This window comes from Oncorhynchus masou, chromosome 18 (genome assembly GCF_036934945.1).
Source record: "Oncorhynchus masou masou isolate Uvic2021 chromosome 18, UVic_Omas_1.1, whole genome shotgun sequence".
Taxonomy (NCBI): domain Eukaryota; kingdom Metazoa; phylum Chordata; class Actinopteri; order Salmoniformes; family Salmonidae; genus Oncorhynchus; species Oncorhynchus masou.
Window position 1 is genome coordinate 54,911,482 of NC_088229.1, and position 19,286 is coordinate 54,930,767.

The window sequence follows — 19,286 nt, forward strand, 5'->3', positions numbered from 1 at the left end:
GTTAACATCTAGTGGAAGCCATAGGAACTGCAATCTGGGTCCGAACCCATTAGACACTCAATAGGCATTCAATTGAAAACTACCCACATCAAAAAAATCCCACTTCCTGGATTGATTTTCCTCAGGTTTTCGCCTGCCCTATCTGTTCTGTTATACTCACAGACAGGATTTTCACAGTTTTGGTAACTTTAGAGTGTTTTATATCCACATCTACCAAGTATATGCATATCCGAGCTTCTGTGCCTGAGTAAGAGGGCACGCTTCTCATCCATATGCCGAAATACTGCCTCCAAGCCAAAAGGAGTTCAACTCCTGTTTGAAGACTGATTTAAGTCTGTCAATCACACAGCATCATCTGATTTAGGAATTTGCAGTGTGCCATGCTTCTGTGAGAGACAATTGTCATCTGAAGCAGCATTGCTTCAGTGGTTTCTGTAAAGCCACATCGGTTCTTGTGCTGATTCATTGACTTCGCTGTGGAAAGAAGTCAGAGACTGCACACATAAAAGCACTGACCACGACGTGATTTGAACACGCAACCTTCTGATCTGGAGTCAGACGCGCTACCTTTGCGCCACGAGGTCTTGTACAGTGTTTTTTAGAGGGTATGCCTAGTTCAGATTTTGTTGACTGTATCATTTGGAATGAAGACCTGGTTCTCTGGGGAACTGTACCATCTGAAAATGCCTCCTCGTCAGCACGTGCCTCTGCCCGGCAGGATAGGTGTATGAAAATAAGCAAAAGCAGAGCCCGGATAGCTCAGTCGGTAGAGCATCAGACTTTTAATCTGAGGGTCCAGGGTTCAAGTCCCTGTTCGGGCGATGCTTTAATGTTCACATTTCTTCACTTCGCTGTCTTTCTGAACTTGCATTTTCCTTGACTTTCCATGACATGTCCGACCTGTGGACAAAGCACCTTTAGAGCCGAAACAGCTTAGTCTGAAGACATCCTCATAGTACCGATAGAGTTTGTCGAAACATGTCAAACCATGTTAAAATGAATCCTCAGGTTGTCGATTGTCTTAATAATCGATAATATTTCAACCGGACAATAGCGTATTCAATAGAAAGGAAAAACAACGAAGGGTGCGCACTCGGTCACGCTCGCAAACCAGCACTGCATACCTCCTAAGCACTGACAGAAAGGTCTCGTTCTTCTTAATTTTTCAGAAAAGAGGCCTGAAACAATGTCAAAAGACTGTTAACATCTAGTGGAAGCCATAGGAACTGCAATCTGGGTCCGAACCCATTAGACACTCAATAGGCATTCAATTGAAAACTACCCACATCAAAAAAATCCCACTTCCTGGATTGATTTTCCTCAGGTTTTCGCCTGCCCTATCTGTTCTGTTATACTCACAGACAGGATTTTCACAGTTTTGGTAACTTTAGAGTGTTTTATATCCACATCTACCAAGTATATGCATATCCGAGCTTCTGTGCCTGAGTAAGAGGGCACGCTTCTCATCCATATGCCGAAATACTGCCTCCAAGCCAAAAGGAGTTCAACTCACTGTTTGAAGACTGATTTAAGTCTGTCAATCACACAGCATCATCTGATTTAGGAATTTGCAGTGTGCCATGCTTCTGTGAGAGACAATTGTCATCTGAAGCAGCATTGCTTCAGTGGTTTCTGTAAAGCCACATCGGTTCTTGTGCTGATTCATTGACTTCGCTGTGGAAAGAAGTCAGAGACTGCACACATAAAATCACTGACCACGACGTGATTTGAACACGCAACCTTCTGATCTGGAGTCAGACGCGCTACCTTTGCGCCACGAGGTCTTGTACAGTGTTTTTTTAGAGGGTATGCCTAGTTCAGATTTCGTTGACTGTATCATTTGGAATGAAGACCTGGTTCTCTGGGGAACTGTACCATCTGAAAATGCCTCCTCGTCAGCACGTGCCTCTGCCCGGCAGGATAGGTGTATGAAAATAAGCAAAAGCAGAGCCCGGATAGCTCAGTCGGTAGAGCATCAGACTTTTAATCTGAGGGTCCAGGGTTCAAGTCCCTGTTCGGGCGATGCTTTAATGTTCACATTTCTTCACTTCGCTGTCTTTCTGAACTTGCATTTTCCTTGACTTTCCATGACATGTCCGACCTGTGGACAAAGCACCTTTAGAGCCGAAACAGCTTAGTCTGAAGACATCCTCATAGTACCGATAGAGTTTGTCGAAACATGTCAAACCATGTTAAAATGAATCCTCAGGTTGTCGATTGTCTTAATAATCGATAATATTTCAACCGGACAATAGCGTATTCAATAGAAAGGAAAAACAACGAAGGGTGCGCACTCGGTCACGCTCGCAAACCAGCACTGCATACCTCCTAAGCACTGACAGAAAGGTCTCGTTCTTCTTAATTTTTCAGAAAAGAGGCCTGAAACAATGTCAAAAGACTGTTAACATCTAGTGGAAGCCATAGGAACTGCAATCTGGGTCCGAACCCATTAGACACTCAATAGGCATTCAATTGAAAACTACCCACATCAAAAAAATCCCACTTCCTGGATTGATTTTCCTCAGGTTTTCGCCTGCCCTATCTGTTCTGTTATACTCACAGACAGGATTTTCACAGTTTTGGTAACTTTAGAGTGTTTTATATCCACATCTACCAAGTATATGCATATCCGAGCTTCTGTGCCTGAGTAAGAGGGCACGCTTCTCATCCATATGCCGAAATACTGCCTCCAAGCCAAAAGGAGTTCAACTCCCTGTTTGAAGACTGATTTAAGTCTGTCAATCACACAGCATCATCTGATTTAGGAATTTGCAGTGTGCCATGCTTCTGTGAGAGACAATTGTCATCTGAAGCAGCATTGCTTCAGTGGTTTCTGTAAAGCCACATCGGTTCTTGTGCTGATTCATTGACTTCGCTGTGGAAAGAAGTCAGAGACTGCACATAAAATCACTGACCACGACGTGATTTGAACACGCAACCTTCTGATCTGGAGTCAGACGCGCTACCTTTGCGCCACGAGGTCTTGTACAGTGTTTTTTTAGAGGGTATGCCTAGTTCAGATTTCGTTGACTGTATCATTTGGAATGAAGACCTGGTTCTCTGGGGAACTGTACCATCTGAAAATGCCTCCTCGTCAGCACGTGCCTCTGCCCGGCAGGATAGGTGTATGAAAATAAGCAAAAGCAGAGCCCGGATAGCTCAGTCGGTAGAGCATCAGACTTTTAATCTGAGGGTCCAGGGTTCAAGTCCCTGTTCGGGCGATGCTTTAATGTTCACATTTCTTCACTTCGCTGTCTTTCTGAACTTGCATTTTCCTTGACTTTCCATGACATGTCCGACCTGTGGACAAAGCACCTTTAGAGCCGAAACAGCTTAGTCTGAAGACATCCTCATAGTACCGATAGAGTTTGTCGAAACATGTCAAACCATGTTAAAATGAATCCTCAGGTTGTCGATTGTCTTAATAATCGATAATATTTCAACCGGACAATAGCGTATTCAATAGAAAGGAAAAACAACGAAGGGTGCGCACTCGGTCACGCTCGCAAACCAGCACTGCATACCTCCTAAGCACTGACAGAAAGGTCTCGTTCTTCTTAATTTTTCAGAAAAGAGGCCTGAAACAATGTCAAAAGACTGTTAACATCTAGTGGAAGCCATAGGAACTGCAATCTGGGTCCGAACCCATTAGACACTCAATAGGCATTCAATTGAAAACTACCCACATCAAAAAAATCCCACTTCCTGGATTGATTTTCCTCAGGTTTTCGCCTGCCCTATCTGTTCTGTTATACTCACAGACAGGATTTTCACAGTTTTGGTAACTTTAGAGTGTTTTATATCCACATCTACCAAGTATATGCATATCCGAGCTTCTGTGCCTGAGTAAGAGGGCACGCTTCTCATCCATATGCCGAAATACTGCCTCCAAGCCAAAAGGAGTTCAACTCCCTGTTTGAAGACTGATTTAAGTCTGTCAATCACACAGCATCATCTGATTTAGGAATTTGCAGTGTGCCATGCTTCTGTGAGAGACAATTGTCATCTGAAGCAGCATTGCTTCAGTGGTTTCTGTAAAGCCACATCGGTTCTTGTGCTGATTCATTGACTTCGCTGTGGAAAGAAGTCAGAGACTGCACACATAAAATCACTGACCACGACGTGATTTGAACACGCAACCTTCTGATCTGGAGTCAGACGCGCTACCTTTGCGCCACGAGGTCTTGTACAGTGTTTTTTTAGAGGGTATGCCTAGTTCAGATTTCGTTGACTGTATCATTTGGAATGAAGACCTGGTTCTCTGGGGAACTGTACCATCTGAAAATGCCTCCTCGTCAGCACGTGCCTCTGCCCGGCAGGATAGGTGTATGAAAATAAGCAAAAGCAGAGCCCGGATAGCTCAGTCGGTAGAGCATCAGACTTTTAATCTGAGGGTCCAGGGTTCAAGTCCCTGTTCGGGCGATGCTTTAATGTTCACATTTCTTCACTTCGCTGTCTTTCTGAACTTGCATTTTCCTTGACTTTCCATGACATGTCCGACCTGTGGACAAAGCACCTTTAGAGCCGAAACAGCTTAGTCTGAAGACATCCTCATAGTACCGATAGAGTTTGTCGAAACATGTCAAACCATGTTAAAATGAATCCTCAGGTTGTCGATTGTCTTAATAATCGATAATATTTCAACCGGACAATAGCGTATTCAATAGAAAGGAAAAACAACGAAGGGTGCGCACTCGGTCACGCTCGCAAACCAGCACTGCATACCTCCTAAGCACTGACAGAAAGGTCTCGTTCTTCTTAATTTTTCAGAAAAGAGGCCTGAAACAATGTCAAAAGACTGTTAACATCTAGTGGAAGCCATAGGAACTGCAATCTGGGTCCGAACCCATTAGACACTCAATAGGCATTCAATTGAAAACTACCCACATCAAAAAAAATCCCACTTCCTGGATTGATTTTCCTCAGGTTTTCGCCTGCCCTATCTGTTCTGTTATACTCACAGACAGGATTTTCACAGTTTTGGTAACTTTAGAGTGTTTTATATCCACATCTACCAAGTATATGCATATCCGAGCTTCTGTGCCTGAGTAAGAGGGCACGCTTCTCATCCATATGCCGAAATACTGCCTCCAAGCCAAAAGGAGTTCAACTCACTGTTTGAAGACTGATTTAAGTCTGTCAATCACACAGCATCATCTGATTTAGGAATTTGCAGTGTGCCATGCTTCTGTGAGAGACAATTGTCATCTGAAGCAGCATTGCTTCAGTGGTTTCTGTAAAGCCACATCGGTTCTTGTGCTGATTCATTGACTTCGCTGTGGAAAGAAGTCAGAGACTGCACACATAAAATCACTGACCACGACGTGATTTGAACACGCAACCTTCTGATCTGGAGTCAGACGCGCTACCTTTGCGCCACGAGGTCTTGTACAGTGTTTTTTTAGAGGGTATGCCTAGTTCAGATTTCGTTGACTGTATCATTTGGAATGAAGACCTGGTTCTCTGGGGAACTGTACCATCTGAAAATGCCTCCTCGTCAGCACGTGCCTCTGCCCGGCAGGATAGGTGTATGAAAATAAGCAAAAGCAGAGCCCGGATAGCTCAGTCGGTAGAGCATCAGACTTTTAATCTGAGGGTCCAGGGTTCAAGTCCCTGTTCGGGCGATGCTTTAATGTTCACATTTCTTCACTTCGCTGTCTTTCTGAACTTGCATTTTCCTTGACTTTCCATGACATGTCCGACCTGTGGACAAAGCACCTTTAGAGCCGAAACAGCTTAGTCTGAAGACATCCTCATAGTACCGATAGAGTTTGTCGAAACATGTCAAACCATGTTAAAATGAATCCTCAGGTTGTCGATTGTCTTAATAATCGATAATATTTCAACCGGACAATAGCGTATTCAATAGAAAGGAAAAACAACGAAGGGTGCGCACTCGGTCACGCTCGCAAACCAGCACTGCATACCTCCTAAGCACTGACAGAAAGGTCTCGTTCTTCTTAATTTTTCAGAAAAGAGGCCTGAAACAATGTCAAAAGACTGTTAACATCTAGTGGAAGCCATAGGAACTGCAATCTGGGTCCGAACCCATTAGACACTCAATAGGCATTCAATTGAAAACTACCCACATCAAAAAAATCCCACTTCCTGGATTGATTTTCCTCAGGTTTTCGCCTGCCCTATCTGTTCTGTTATACTCACAGACAGGATTTTCACAGTTTTGGTAACTTTAGAGTGTTTTATATCCACATCTACCAAGTATATGCATATCCGAGCTTCTGTGCCTGAGTAAGAGGGCACGCTTCTCATCCATATGCCGAAATACTGCCTCCAAGCCAAAAGGAGTTCAACTCACTGTTTGAAGACTGATTTAAGTCTGTCAATCACACAGCATCATCTGATTTAGGAATTTGCAGTGTGCCATGCTTCTGTGAGAGACAATTGTCATCTGAAGCAGCATTGCTTCAGTGGTTTCTGTAAAGCCACATCGGTTCTTGTGCTGATTCATTGACTTCGCTGTGGAAAGAAGTCAGAGACTGCACACATAAAATCACTGACCACGACGTGATTTGAACACGCAACCTTCTGATCTGGAGTCAGACGCGCTACCTTTGCGCCACGAGGTCTTGTACAGTGTTTTTTAGAGGGTATGCCTAGTTCAGATTTCGTTGACTGTATCATTTGGAATGAAGACCTGGTTCTCTGGGGAACTGTACCATCTGAAAATGCCTCCTCGTCAGCACGTGCCTCTGCCCGGCAGGATAGGTGTATGAAAATAAGCAAAAGCAGAGCCCGGATAGCTCAGTCGGTAGAGCATCAGACTTTTAATCTGAGGGTCCAGGGTTCAAGTCCCTGTTCGGGCGATGCTTTAATGTTCACATTTCTTCACTTCGCTGTCTTTCTGAACTTGCATTTTCCTTGACTTTCCATGACATGTCCGACCTGTGGACAAAGCACCTTTAGAGCCGAAACAGCTTAGTCTGAAGACATCCTCATAGTACCGATAGAGTTTGTCGAAACATGTCAAACCATGTTAAAATGAATCCTCAGGTTGTCGATTGTCTTAATAATCGATAATATTTCAACCGGACAATAGCGTATTCAATAGAAAGGAAAAACAACGAAGGGTGCGCACTCGGTCACGCTCGCAAACCAGCACTGCATACCTCCTAAGCACTGACAGAAAGGTCTCGTTCTTCTTAATTTTTCAGAAAAGAGGCCTGAAACAATGTCAAAAGACTGTTAACATCTAGTGGAAGCCATAGGAACTGCAATCTGGGTCCGAACCCATTAGACACTCAATAGGCATTCAATTGAAAACTACCCACATCAAAAAAAATCCCACTTCCTGGATTGATTTTCCTCAGGTTTTCGCCTGCCCTATCTGTTCTGTTATACTCACAGACAGGATTTTCACAGTTTTGGTAACTTTAGAGTGTTTTATATCCACATCTACCAAGTATATGCATATCCGAGCTTCTGTGCCTGAGTAAGAGGGCACGCTTCTCATCCATATGCCGAAATACTGCCTCCAAGCCAAAAGGAGTTCAACTCACTGTTTGAAGACTGATTTAAGTCTGTCAATCACACAGCATCATCTGATTTAGGAATTTGCAGTGTGCCATGCTTCTGTGAGAGACAATTGTCATCTGAAGCAGCATTGCTTCAGTGGTTTCTGTAAAGCCACATCGGTTCTTGTGCTGATTCATTGACTTCGCTGTGGAAAGAAGTCAGAGACTGCACACATAAAATCTCTGACCACGACGTGATTTGAACACGCAACCTTCTGATCTGGAGTCAGACGCGCTACCTTTGCGCCACGAGGTCTTGTACAGTGTTTTTTTAGAGGGTATGCCTAGTTCAGATTTCGTTGACTGTATCATTTGGAATGAAGACCTGGTTCTCTGGGGAACTGTACCATCTGAAAATGCCTCCTCGTCAGCACGTGCCTCTGCCCGGCAGGATAGGTGTATGAAAATAAGCAAAAGCAGAGCCCGGATAGCTCAGTCGGTAGAGCATCAGACTTTTAATCTGAGGGTCCAGGGTTCAAGTCCCTGTTCGGGCGATGCTTTAATGTTCACATTTCTTCACTTCGCTGTCTTTCTGAACTTGCATTTTCCTTGACTTTCCATGACATGTCCGACCTGTGGACAAAGCACCTTTAGAGCCGAAACAGCTTAGTCTGAAGACATCCTCATAGTACCGATAGAGTTTGTCGAAACATGTCAAACCATGTTAAAATGAATCCTCAGGTTGTCGATTGTCTTAATAATCGATAAGCATTACCATAATCCCAAGGCCGTGCCGAGTTCAACGAGATATCCCGCTTGAAAGTAGCTCGCTCGGTCTAAGCGCAGCGACCATTAGAAAAGTAGGTCCAAAATGAAGCCTGCACCACAATGTAATTTGCTTTTGGGTGACAGTGAGAGAACCATTAGGGTGAGAAACACAATTCAACCTCAGGTACGTTCCTAAGGTCCCCCCGATCCGTGCAAGCCTAACCTTGACCGTGTGGCATTAACCCTTCACAGTTAAAATAAGGTGTTTACATCAAACAGTTTGCATTGACTTCTCTCCCCTTAGGAATACATTGCCTGCTCCTCTAAATTCAACCTGAGGCCTATGTGGGTTATGAATGCCTTATGAACCTGTCTTTGATGACAGTCCATCAAGACACTATGAGGTCTACCTGTGTCGATTCTAAGCTTCCTGGACCAACCGGAAGTGCTTAAAATCACCCTGAAAGTGTATATCCATACCCTGCCTGCAATTTGATAGACATAGTGCATTGAACCCTGTGTAAATCAGTCAATTCTTAACGTAAAGACTTAAAACTCAGGATTCTGTAAAAGCATACCCCAATAAGGATATGTGTTGACTTATAGCTTCCTGTGCCAACCGGAAGTGCCATAACTGGTGTCTCAGGGGCTGTTTGGAAGGGTTACAAAAATCAGATCTGTCCAAAACTTCATATGTGTGATTAGGCAACCCCCACGAACTGTAAATCAGTCATTTTTCCCATAAAAATTCAACGGAAAACTAAATCACACAGATACACAACTTGGAAGGAGGGACGTATTGGGGTGCGTAGAGACTGACACTGCCTCCAATAGTTAGCTTTGTTCGAGCTAAAAAAGAACCGTCAGACCTCGAGTTCCGAAACTTTAGAAACCTGTTCTAGACCTCAGGTCGATAGTGCGTGGTGAGTTAGGTGGCTCTAGAAGGTTCTCGGACCGAGAAACAGCCTCGTACATTTGCAATGACTTCACTTCATTTTGACCATTACGAAAATGGCGACATTTAGAAAAGTCTCAGAGACACAAGACTAGGTGCATTGAAACCGGCTCGGCCCATAGACACGGACCCCAACGTTTCTGTCCGATAGCTCATTCAAGGACCCCATAGCAAGGCATGGAAAAAAGTGGATTTTCAGCACCAATTAGGGTTTTACTTGGGCACCGAAGGACCTATAGCAAACCGGGATTCGGGGTCCTCACATAGGACTACACATAATGTCCGAACTGGACCCGCAGCTAGAACGTAACTATGTGTTTTACGTTTTTATTATGTTTTAAACTAAAGGCGCTGATTTTGAATTATGGGCCTGCTCTGACATATGTGATAGTTGGCTTCTAAATGAGTTGGAAAAAGTGGTTTTGGTGTCAATTGGTATCAGTTTGGTGTCAGAATGACATCTAATTGACTGATGGACACTGACTTGCTAGTTGACTTTTGTGCATTTGCAATATGTTTAAGCGGAGAGGGACCATCACCAAAATCAACACAAAAAATGGCATCACCATAGTGTCCAGACTGTGCCGAGTACAACGAGACGCCCCGCTTGACCGTATCATTCGGTCTGAGCGCAGCGACCATGAGAAAAGTAGGCCCAAAATGAAGCCTGCACCACAACGTCATTTGATTTTGGGTGACAGCGGCGGAACCGTTAGGTTTAGAAGGACAATTCAAACACAGGAATGTTCCTAAGGTCCTCCTGATCTGTGCAAGCCTAACCTTGACCGTGTGGCATTAACCCTTCACAGTTAAAAGAAGGTGTTTACATCAAACAGTTTGCATTGACTTCTCTCCCCATAGGAATACATTGCCTTCACCTCTAAATTCAACCTGAAGCCATGTGGGTTATGAATGCCTTATGAACCTGTCTTCTATGACAGTCCATCAGACCACTATGAGGTCTACCTGTGTCGATTCTAAGCTTCCTGGAGCAACCGGAAGTGGTTAAATTCACCCAAAAGGTATTTGGATGTACATCACCAGCAAAGGTGAAAATGACTCTGCATTCAACCCTGTGTAGATCAGTCATTCTCAACTTAAAGACTTAAAACTCAGGATTCTGTAAGTGTCTATGTCAATCAAGACATGTGTTTACTTATAGCTTCCTGTGCCAACCGAAAGTGCCTTTAATTGGGTCACACTGTCTGTTTTGAAGGGTTAGAAAAGTCACATCTCTCCAAAACTTCATATGTGTGACTAGGTAACCCTCCTGAACTGTAAATCAGTCATTTCACCCAGCAGATGTCAAAGAAAAGCTCTCTCACACACACACAGCAAGGATGGAGTAAAAAAGTGCGGTGCCTAAAGACACAGAGAGCGGGCAATGGCATAAACATAATCCCTAGGCCGTGCCGAGTTCAACGAGATATCCCGCTTGACCGTAGCTCGCTCGGTCTGAGAGCAGCGAACATTAGAAAAGTAGGCCCAAAATTAAGCCTGCACCACAACGTCATTTGATTTTGGGTGACAGCGGCGGAACCGTTAGGTTTAGAAAGACAATTCAACGACAGGAATGTTCCTAAGGTCCTTTCGATCCGTGCAAGCCTAACCTTGACCGTGTGGCATTAACCCTTAACAGTAAAACAGGGTTTTTTGATCTCATAGAATACAATGATATCTCTCCCCATAGGAATACATTGCCTGCTCCCCTAAATTCAACCTGGAGCTTATATGCGTTATGAATGCCTTATGAACCTGTCTTCGGTACCAGTCCATCAGGCCACTATAAGGTCTACCTGTTTCGATTCTAAGCTTCCTGGACCAACTGGACGTGGTTAAAATCGCCCTAACAGTGTATATCCATAACCTGCCTGCAGTTTGATAGACATAGTGCATTCAACCCTGTGTAAATCTCAGGATTCTGTAATAGAATACCCCAATGAGGTTGTGTGGTGAGTTATAGCTTCCTGTGCCAACCGGAAGTGCCATAATTGGTGTCTCATGGGCTGTTTGGAGGGTTAAAAAAATCAGATCTTTCCAAAACTTCATATATGTGATTAGGCAACCCCCATGAACTGTAAATCAGTCATTTTTCCCATAAAATTTCAAAGGAAATCTAAATCACACACATACACAGCTTGGAAGGAGGGACCCATTGGGGTGCGTAGAGACATACACTCCCTGCATTAGTTAACCTTGTTAGAACTTTTAAAGAACCGTCAGACCTAGAGTTCCGAAACTTTAGAATCCTGTTCTAGACCTCAGGTCGATAGTGTGTGGTGAGTTACGTCGCTCGAGAAGGACCGAGAAACAGCCTCGTACATTTGCAATGACTTCAATTCATTTTTGCATCACGAAAATGTTGACATTTAGAAATGTCTCAGAGTCACAGGACTAGGTGCATTGTGACTGTCTCGGCCCATAGAGACAGAACCCAACGTTTCTGTCCGATAGCTCATTCAAGGACCCCGTAGCAAGTCATGGAAAAAAGTGGATTTTCAGCACCAATTAGGGTTTTGCTCGGACACCAAATGACCTATCGAGCCGAAACTTGGGATTCGGGGTCGCCTCAGCTAGGCCTACACATAACACAAGAAATGGACCCGCAGCTAGAACGTAACTACGTGTTTTATGGTTTTTTTAATGGTTTGAACCGAAGGCGTTGTGAATTTTGGGCCAGCCGTGAAGTATGTGATACTTGGCTACTAAACGAGTTGGGAAAAGTGGGTTTGGTGTCAGTTTGTATCAGTTTGGTGTCAGAATGATATCAAATTGACTGATGGACGGTGACTTGCTGGTGACTCTTGTCCATTTGCAATATGTTTAAACAGTGAGGTACCATCACCAAAAGTGACATTCTGAAATCAACCCTAACGAGCGATGGAGAGGTACCAGAATCACTGCCCAGCCATCCCGAGTTCATCGGGCCAGTCAATTTTGCATTCCTGCACGATTTTTATAGCATGACAAATTTGTGATGGTGAATGCCCATTGAACCATATTGCAAATGCACAGTGACTTTGTAAAAGTGAGAAAACATTTGCAATATGTTTAAACAGTGAGGTACCATCACCAAAAGTGACATTCTGAAATCAACCCTAACGAGCGATGGAGAGGTACCAGAATCACTGCCCAGCCATCCCGAGTTCATCGGGCCAGTCAATTTTGCATTCCTGCACGATTTTTATAGCATGACAAATTCGTGATGGTGAATGACCAAAAGTGAGAAAACATCACCAAATGGACATGATGAAATCAACACCACGAGTGATGGAAAGGAACAACAATCACTGCCCGGCCATCCCGAGTTCATCAGGCCAGTCAATTTTGCATTTCTGCAGGATTTTTGAGCATGTCAAATTTCTTATGACATTTGGCCCCCACAAAACATATTACATTTACATTTAAGTCATTTAGCAGACGCTCTTATCCAGAGCGACTTACAAATTGGTGAATTCACCTTCTGACATCCAGTGGAACAGCCACTTTACAATAGTGCATCTAAATCATTTAAGGAGGGGGGGTGAGAAGGATTACTTATCCTATCCTAGGTATTCCTTGAAGAGGTGGGGTTTCAGGTGTCTCCGGAAGGTGGTGACTGACTCCGCTGTCCTGGCGTCGTGAGGGAGTTTGTTCCACCATTGGGGGCCAGAGCAGCGAACAGTTTTGACTGGGCTGAGCGGGAACTGTACTTCCTCAGTGGTAGGGAGGCGAGCAGGCCAGAGGTGGATGAACGCAGTGCCCTTGTTTGGGTGTAGGGCCTGATCAGAGCCTGGAGGTACTGCGGTGCCGTTCCCCTCACAGCTCTGTAGGCAAGCACCATGGTCTTGTAGCGGATGCGAGCTTCAACTGGAAGCCAGTGGAGAGAGCGGAGGAGCGGGGTGACGTGAGAGAACTTGGGAAGGTTGAACACCAGACGGGCTGCGGCGTTCTGGATGAGTTGTAGGGGTTTAATGGCACAGGCAGGGAGCCCAGCCAACAGCGAGTTGCAGTAATCCAGACGGGAGATGACAAGTGCCTGGATTAGGACCTGCGCCGCTTCCTGTGTGAGGCAGGGTCGTACTCTGCGGATGTTGTAGAGCATGAACCTACAGGAACGGGCCACCGCCATGATGTTGGTTGAGAACGACAGGGTGTTGTCCAGGATCACGCCAAGGTTCTTAGCGCTCTGGGAGGAGGACACAATGGAGTTGTCAACCGTGATGGCGAGATCATGGAACGGGCAGTCCTTCCCCGGGAGGAAGAGCAGCTCCGTCTTGCCGAGGTTCAGCTTGAGGTGGTGATCCGTCATCCACACTGATATGTCTGCCAGACATGCAGAGATGCGATTCGCCACCTGGTCATCAGAAGGGGGAAAGGAGAAGATTAATTGTGTGTCGTCTGCATAGCAATGATAGGAGAGACCATGTGAGGTTATGACAGAGCCAAGTGACTTGGTGTATAGCGAGAATAGGAGAGGGCCTAGAACAGAGCCCTGGGGGACACCAGTGGTGAGAGCGCGTGGCGAGGAGACAGATTCTCGCCACGCCACCTGGTAGGAGCGACCTGTCAGGTAGGACGCCATCCAAGCGTGGGCCGCACCGGAGATGCCCAACTCGGAGAGGGTGGAGAGGAGGATCTGATGGTTCACAGTATCGAAGGCAGCCGATAGGTCTAGAAGGATGAGAGCAGAGGAGAGAGAGTTAGCTTTAGCAGTGCGGAGCGCCTCCGTGATACAGAGAAGAGCAGTCTCAGTTGAATGACTAGTCTTGAAACCTGACTGATTTGGATCAAGAAGGTCATTCTGAGAGAGATAGCGGGAGAGCTGGCCAAGGACGGCACGTTCAAGAGTTTTGGAGAGAAAAGAAAGAAGGGATACTGGTCTGTAGTTGTTGACATCGGAGGGATCGAGTGTAGGTTTTTTCAGAAGGGGTGCAACTCTCGCTCTCTTGAAGACGGAAGGGACGTAGCCAGCGGTCAGGGATGAGTTGATGAGCGAGGTGAGGTAAGGGAGAAGGTCTCCGGAAATGGTCTGGAGAAGAGAGGAGGGGATAGGGTCAAGCGGGCAGGTTGTTGGGTGGCCGGCCGTCACAAGAAGCGAGATTTCATCTGTAGAGAGAGGGGAGAAAGAGGTCAGAGCACAGGGTAGGGCAGTGTGAGCAGAACCAGCGGTGTCGTTTGACTTAGCAAACGAGGATCGGATGTCGTCGACCTTCTTTTCAAAATGGTTGACGAAGTCATCTGCAGAGAGGGAGGAGGGGGGAGGGGGAGGAGGAATCAGGAGGGAGGAGAAGGTGGCAAAGAGCTTCCTAGGGTTAGAGGCAGATGCTTGGAATTTAGAGTGGTAGAAAGTGGCTTTAGCAGCAGAGACAGAGGAGGAAAATGTAGAGAGGAGGGAGTGAAAGGATGCCAGGTCCGCAGGGAGGCGAGTTTTCCTCCATTTCCGCTCGGCTGCCCGGAGCTCTGTTCTGTGAGCTCGCAATGAGTCGTCGAGCCACGGAGCGGGAGGGGAGGACCGAGCCGGCCTGGAGGATAGGGGACATAGAGAGTCAAAGGATGCAGAAAGGGAAGAGAGGAGGGTTGAGGAGGCAGAATCAGGAGATAGGTTGGAGAAGGTATGAGCAGAGGGAAGAGATGATAGGATGGAAGAGGAGAGAGTAGCGGGGAGAGAGAGCGAAGGTTGGGACGGCGCGATACCATCCGAGTAGGGGCAGTGTGGGAAGTGTTGGATGAGAGCGAGAGGGAAAAGGATACAAGGTAGTGGTCGGAGACTTGGAGGGGAGTTGCAATGAGGTTAGTGGAAGAACAGCATCTAGTAAAGATGAGGTCGAGCGTATTGCCTGCCTTGTGAGTAGGGGGGAAGGTGAGAGGGTGAGGTCAAAAGAGGAGAGGAGTGGAAAGAAGGAGGCAGAGAGGAATGAGTCAAAGGTAGACGTAGGGAGGTTAAAGTCGCCCAGGACTGTGAGAGGTGAGCCGTCCTCAGGAAAGGAGCTTATCAAGGCATCAAGCTCATTGATGAACTCTCCGAGGGAACCTGGAGGGCGATAAATGATAAGGATGTTAAGCTTGAAAGGGCTGGTAACTGTGACAGCATGGAATTCAAAGGAGGCGATAGACAGATGGGTAAGGGGAGAAAGAGAGAATGACCACTTGGGAGAGATGAGGATCCCGGTGCCACCACCCCGCTGACCAGAAGCTCTCGGGGTGTGCGAGAACACGTGGGCGGACGAAGAGAGAGCAGTAGGAGTAGCAGTGTTATCTGTGGTGATCCATGTTTCCGTCAGTGCCAAGAAGTCGAGGGACTGGAGGGAGGCATAGGCTGAGATGAACTCTGCCTTGTTGGCCGCAGATCGGCAGTTCCAGAGGCTACCGGAGACCTGGAACTCCACGTGGGTCGTGCGCGCTGGGACCACCAGATTAGGGTGGCCGCGGCCACGCGGTGTGGAGCGTTTGTATGGTCTGTGCAGAGAGGAGAGAACAGGGATAGATAGACACATAGTTGACAGGCTACAGAAGAGGCTACGCTAATGCAAAGGAGATTGGAATGACAAGTGGACTACACGTCTCGAATGTTCAGAAAGTTAAGCTTACGTAGCAAGAATCTTATTGACTAAAATGATTGAAATGATACAGTACTGCTGGAGTAGGCTAGCTGGCAGTGGCTGCGTTGTTGACTTTGTAGGCTAGCTGGCAGTGACTGCGATGTTGACACTACACTAATCAAGTCGTTCCGTCGAGTGTAATAGTTTCTACAGTGCTGCTATTCGGGGGCTAGTTAGCCAGCTAGCAGTGTTGATTGCGTTACGTTACGTTAAAAGAACGACAATAGCTGGCTAGCATATGCCTTATGCACAGGTAAAAAAATAAAATAAAAATGATGATAATAAAATATGACTAAAGTATGTTGATACAGTTCTTATATGTGTGTAATTTACATAAAATTCGAAAGAATTTCGAAAAACGGTCCAGAAAGCACTTTTTAAGGGTGTGTGAAGTTTTTTATAAAATTTAGCTATTTTTGACTTTTGACTTCCTATGAAATCATATTCCAAATGGAGAAAACATATGCCTAATGCACAAGTAAAAAAAATAAAAAATAATTATGATAATAAAATATGACTAAAGTATGTTGATACAGTTCTTATATGTGTGTAATTGACACAAAATTCGAAAGAATTTCGAAAAACGGTCCAGAAAGCACTTTTTTAAGGGTTGATAAGTTTTTGACAAAAAATTTATTTTTTCAAAATGTGGCTTTTGGATGTTGACATGGGGTCCATTTCCTATATGAAAAACCACGGTGGAGCGCACACGCCACCTGTTGGATTTTTGAAGTGTTACAACTGGCAATTGCCATATGGCATTTGAAAAACATTTTGCATGAATCAATGCCGATTTGGGTGGTATTGGCCATCGTGTACATGGTTTTCCCTATGCCAATGTTTTCCCATTCATTTTTGTCCATTTCAGGGGGTTATTCCCTTACCTTAGGTTTTCTCCTGCCGTATCTGTTCTGTTATACTCACAGACAAGATTTGAACAGTTTTTGAAAGTTTACAGTGTTTTATATTCACATCTACCAATTATATGCATATCTGAGCTTCTGGGCCTGAGTAACAGGGCACGCTTCTCATCCATATGCCGAAATTCTGCCTCCAAGCCAAAAGAACTTCAACTCCCTGTTCGAAGACTGATTAAAGTCTGTCAATCACACAACATCATCTGATTTAGGAATTTGCAGTGTGCCATGCTTCTGTGAGAGACAATTGTCATCGTAAGCAGCATTGGTTTGGTGGTTTCTGTAGAGCCACATTTGTTCTTGTGCTGATTCATTGACTTCGCTGTGTGAAGAAGTCAGAGATTGCACACATAAACTCCCTGACCACAACGTGATTTGCACACACAACCATCTGATCTGGAGTCAGACCCGCTACCTTTGCGCCACGAGGTCTTGAACAATATCTTGTTTTGAGGGTATACCTAGTTCAGATCTCGTTGACTGTATCATTTGGAATGAAGACCTGGTTCTGTGGGGAACTGTACCATCTGACAATGCCCTCTCGTCAGCGCGTGCCTCTGCCCGGCAGGATAGGTGTATGAAAATAAGCAAGAGCAGAGCCCGGATAGCTCAGTCGGTAGAGTATCAGACTCTTAATCTGAGGGTCCAGGGTTCAAGTCCCTGTTTGGGCAATGCTTTCATGTTCACATTTCTTCACTATGCTGTCTTTCTGAACTTACAATTTCCATGACATGTTTGACCAGTGGACAAAACACTCCCAGAGCCAAAACAGCTTAGTCTGAAGACATCCTGATTGTACCAATAAAGTTTGTCAAACCATGTTAAAATGAATCCACAGCTTGTCGATTGTCTTAATAATCGATAATATTTAAACCGGACAATAGCGTATTCAATAGAAAGGAAAAACAACGAAGGGTGTGCACTAGGTCATGCTCCTAAACCAGCACTGCATGCTTCCTAAGCACTGACAGAAAGGTCTTGTTCTTCTTAATTTTTCAGAAAAGAAGCCTGAAACAATGTCTAAAGACTGTTAACATCTAGTGGAAGCCATAGGAACTGCAATCTGGGTCCGAACCCATTCGAAACTCAATAGGCATTCATTTGAAAACTACCCACATCAAAAAAAATCCCACTTGCTGGATGATTTTCCTCAGGTTTTCGCCTTCCGTATCAGTTCTGCTATACTCACAGACAGGATTTTAATAGTTTTGGAAACTTTTGAGTGTTTTATGTCCACATCTACCAATTATATGCATATCTGAGCTTCTGGGCCTGAGTAACAGGGCACGCTTCTCATCCATACGCCGAAATACTGCCTCCAAGCCAAAAGAAGTTCAACTCCCTGTTCGAAGACTGATTGAAGTCTGTCAATCACACAGCATCATCTGATTTAGGAATTTGCAGTGTGCCATGCTTCTGTGAGAGACAATTGTCATCATAAGCAGCATTGGTTTGGTGGTTTCTGTAAAGCCACATTGGTTCTTGTGCTGATTCATTGATTTCACTGTGTAAAGAAGGCAGAGATTACACACGTAAAATCACTGACCACGACGTGATTTGAACACACAACTTTCTGATCTGGAGTCAGACGTGCAACCTTTGCGCCACAAGGTCTTGTACAATGTATTCTTTGGAGGGGATGCCTAGTTCAGAATTTGATTACTGTATCGTTTGGAATGAAGACCTGATTCTCTGGGTAACTGTACCATCTGACAATGCCCCCTCGCCAGCACTTGCCTCTGCCCGGCAGGTTAGGTGTATGAAAATAATCAAAAACAGAGCTGGGTGGTTGAGATTGCGTCGTCTGTGGACCTATTTGGGCGGTAAGCAAATTCGAGTGGGTCTCGGGTGTTAGGTAGGGTGGAGGTGATATGGTCCTTGATTAGTCTCTCAAAGCACTTCATGATGACGGAAGTGAGTTCTACGGAGCGGTAGTCGTTTAGCTCAGTTACCTTAGCTTTCTTGGGAACAGGAACAATGGTGGCCCTCTTGAAGCATGTGGGAACAGCAGACGGGCATAGGGATTGATTGAATATGTCCGTAAACACACCAGCCAGCTGGTCTGCGCATGCTCTGAGGGCGCGGCTGGGGATGCCGTCTGGGCCTGCAGCCTTGCGAGGGTTAACACGTTTAAATGTTTTACTCACCTCGGCTGCAGTGAAGGAGAGACCGCATGTTTTCGTTGCAGGCCGTGTCAGTGGCACTGTAATGTCCTCAAAGCGGGCAAAAAAGTTATTTAGTCTGCCTGGGAGCAAGACATCCTGGTCCGTGACTGGGCTGGTTTTCTTCTTGTAGTCCGTGATTGATTGTAGACCCTGCCACATACCTCTTGTGTCTGAGCCGTTGAATTGAGATTCTACTTTGTCTCTATACTGACGCTTAGCTTGTTTGATAGCCTTGCGGAGGCAATAGCTGCACTGTTTGTATTCGATCATGTTACCAGTCACCTTGCCCTGATTAAAAGCAGTGGTTCGCGCTTTCAGTTTCACGCGAATGCTGCCATCAATCCACAGTTTCTGGTTAGGGAATGTTTTAATCGTTGCTATGGGAACGACATCTTCAACGCACGTTTGAATGAACTCGCACACCGAAT

General features: G+C 45.4%; 15 non-coding genes across 15 annotated transcripts; 8 read left to right on the forward strand and 7 right to left on the reverse strand.

Moving 5' to 3' along the window:
• Positions 1 to 512: 512 nt before the first annotated feature.
• trnaw-cca (transfer RNA tryptophan (anticodon CCA)) lies at positions 513 to 584 on the reverse strand. Its single transcript has one exon. It is a non-coding gene; the product is annotated as a tRNA-Trp (tRNA).
• Positions 585 to 748: 164 nt separating this feature from the next.
• On the forward strand, positions 749 to 821 carry trnak-uuu (transfer RNA lysine (anticodon UUU)). The gene has a single exon. It is a non-coding gene; the product is annotated as a tRNA-Lys (tRNA).
• Positions 822 to 1,712: 891 nt separating this feature from the next.
• trnaw-cca (transfer RNA tryptophan (anticodon CCA)) lies at positions 1,713 to 1,784 on the reverse strand. The gene has a single exon. It is a non-coding gene; the product is annotated as a tRNA-Trp (tRNA).
• Positions 1,785 to 1,949: 165 nt separating this feature from the next.
• Positions 1,950 to 2,022, forward strand: trnak-uuu (transfer RNA lysine (anticodon UUU)). The gene has a single exon. It is a non-coding gene; the product is annotated as a tRNA-Lys (tRNA).
• Positions 2,023 to 2,911: 889 nt separating this feature from the next.
• On the reverse strand, positions 2,912 to 2,983 carry trnaw-cca (transfer RNA tryptophan (anticodon CCA)). The gene has a single exon. It is a non-coding gene; the product is annotated as a tRNA-Trp (tRNA).
• Positions 2,984 to 3,148: 165 nt separating this feature from the next.
• trnak-uuu (transfer RNA lysine (anticodon UUU)) lies at positions 3,149 to 3,221 on the forward strand. Its single transcript has one exon. It is a non-coding gene; the product is annotated as a tRNA-Lys (tRNA).
• An 891-nt stretch (positions 3,222 to 4,112) lies between these two features.
• On the reverse strand, positions 4,113 to 4,184 carry trnaw-cca (transfer RNA tryptophan (anticodon CCA)). Its single transcript has one exon. It is a non-coding gene; the product is annotated as a tRNA-Trp (tRNA).
• Positions 4,185 to 4,349: 165 nt separating this feature from the next.
• On the forward strand, positions 4,350 to 4,422 carry trnak-uuu (transfer RNA lysine (anticodon UUU)). Its single transcript has one exon. It is a non-coding gene; the product is annotated as a tRNA-Lys (tRNA).
• An 892-nt stretch (positions 4,423 to 5,314) lies between these two features.
• On the reverse strand, positions 5,315 to 5,386 carry trnaw-cca (transfer RNA tryptophan (anticodon CCA)). Its single transcript has one exon. It is a non-coding gene; the product is annotated as a tRNA-Trp (tRNA).
• Positions 5,387 to 5,551: 165 nt separating this feature from the next.
• On the forward strand, positions 5,552 to 5,624 carry trnak-uuu (transfer RNA lysine (anticodon UUU)). The gene has a single exon. It is a non-coding gene; the product is annotated as a tRNA-Lys (tRNA).
• An 891-nt stretch (positions 5,625 to 6,515) lies between these two features.
• Positions 6,516 to 6,587, reverse strand: trnaw-cca (transfer RNA tryptophan (anticodon CCA)). The gene has a single exon. It is a non-coding gene; the product is annotated as a tRNA-Trp (tRNA).
• Positions 6,588 to 6,751: 164 nt separating this feature from the next.
• On the forward strand, positions 6,752 to 6,824 carry trnak-uuu (transfer RNA lysine (anticodon UUU)). Its single transcript has one exon. It is a non-coding gene; the product is annotated as a tRNA-Lys (tRNA).
• An 892-nt stretch (positions 6,825 to 7,716) lies between these two features.
• Positions 7,717 to 7,788, reverse strand: trnaw-cca (transfer RNA tryptophan (anticodon CCA)). Its single transcript has one exon. It is a non-coding gene; the product is annotated as a tRNA-Trp (tRNA).
• A 165-nt stretch (positions 7,789 to 7,953) lies between these two features.
• trnak-uuu (transfer RNA lysine (anticodon UUU)) lies at positions 7,954 to 8,026 on the forward strand. Its single transcript has one exon. It is a non-coding gene; the product is annotated as a tRNA-Lys (tRNA).
• A 9,265-nt stretch (positions 8,027 to 17,291) lies between these two features.
• trnak-cuu (transfer RNA lysine (anticodon CUU)) lies at positions 17,292 to 17,364 on the forward strand. Its single transcript has one exon. It is a non-coding gene; the product is annotated as a tRNA-Lys (tRNA).
• Positions 17,365 to 19,286: the final 1,922 nt, after the last annotated feature.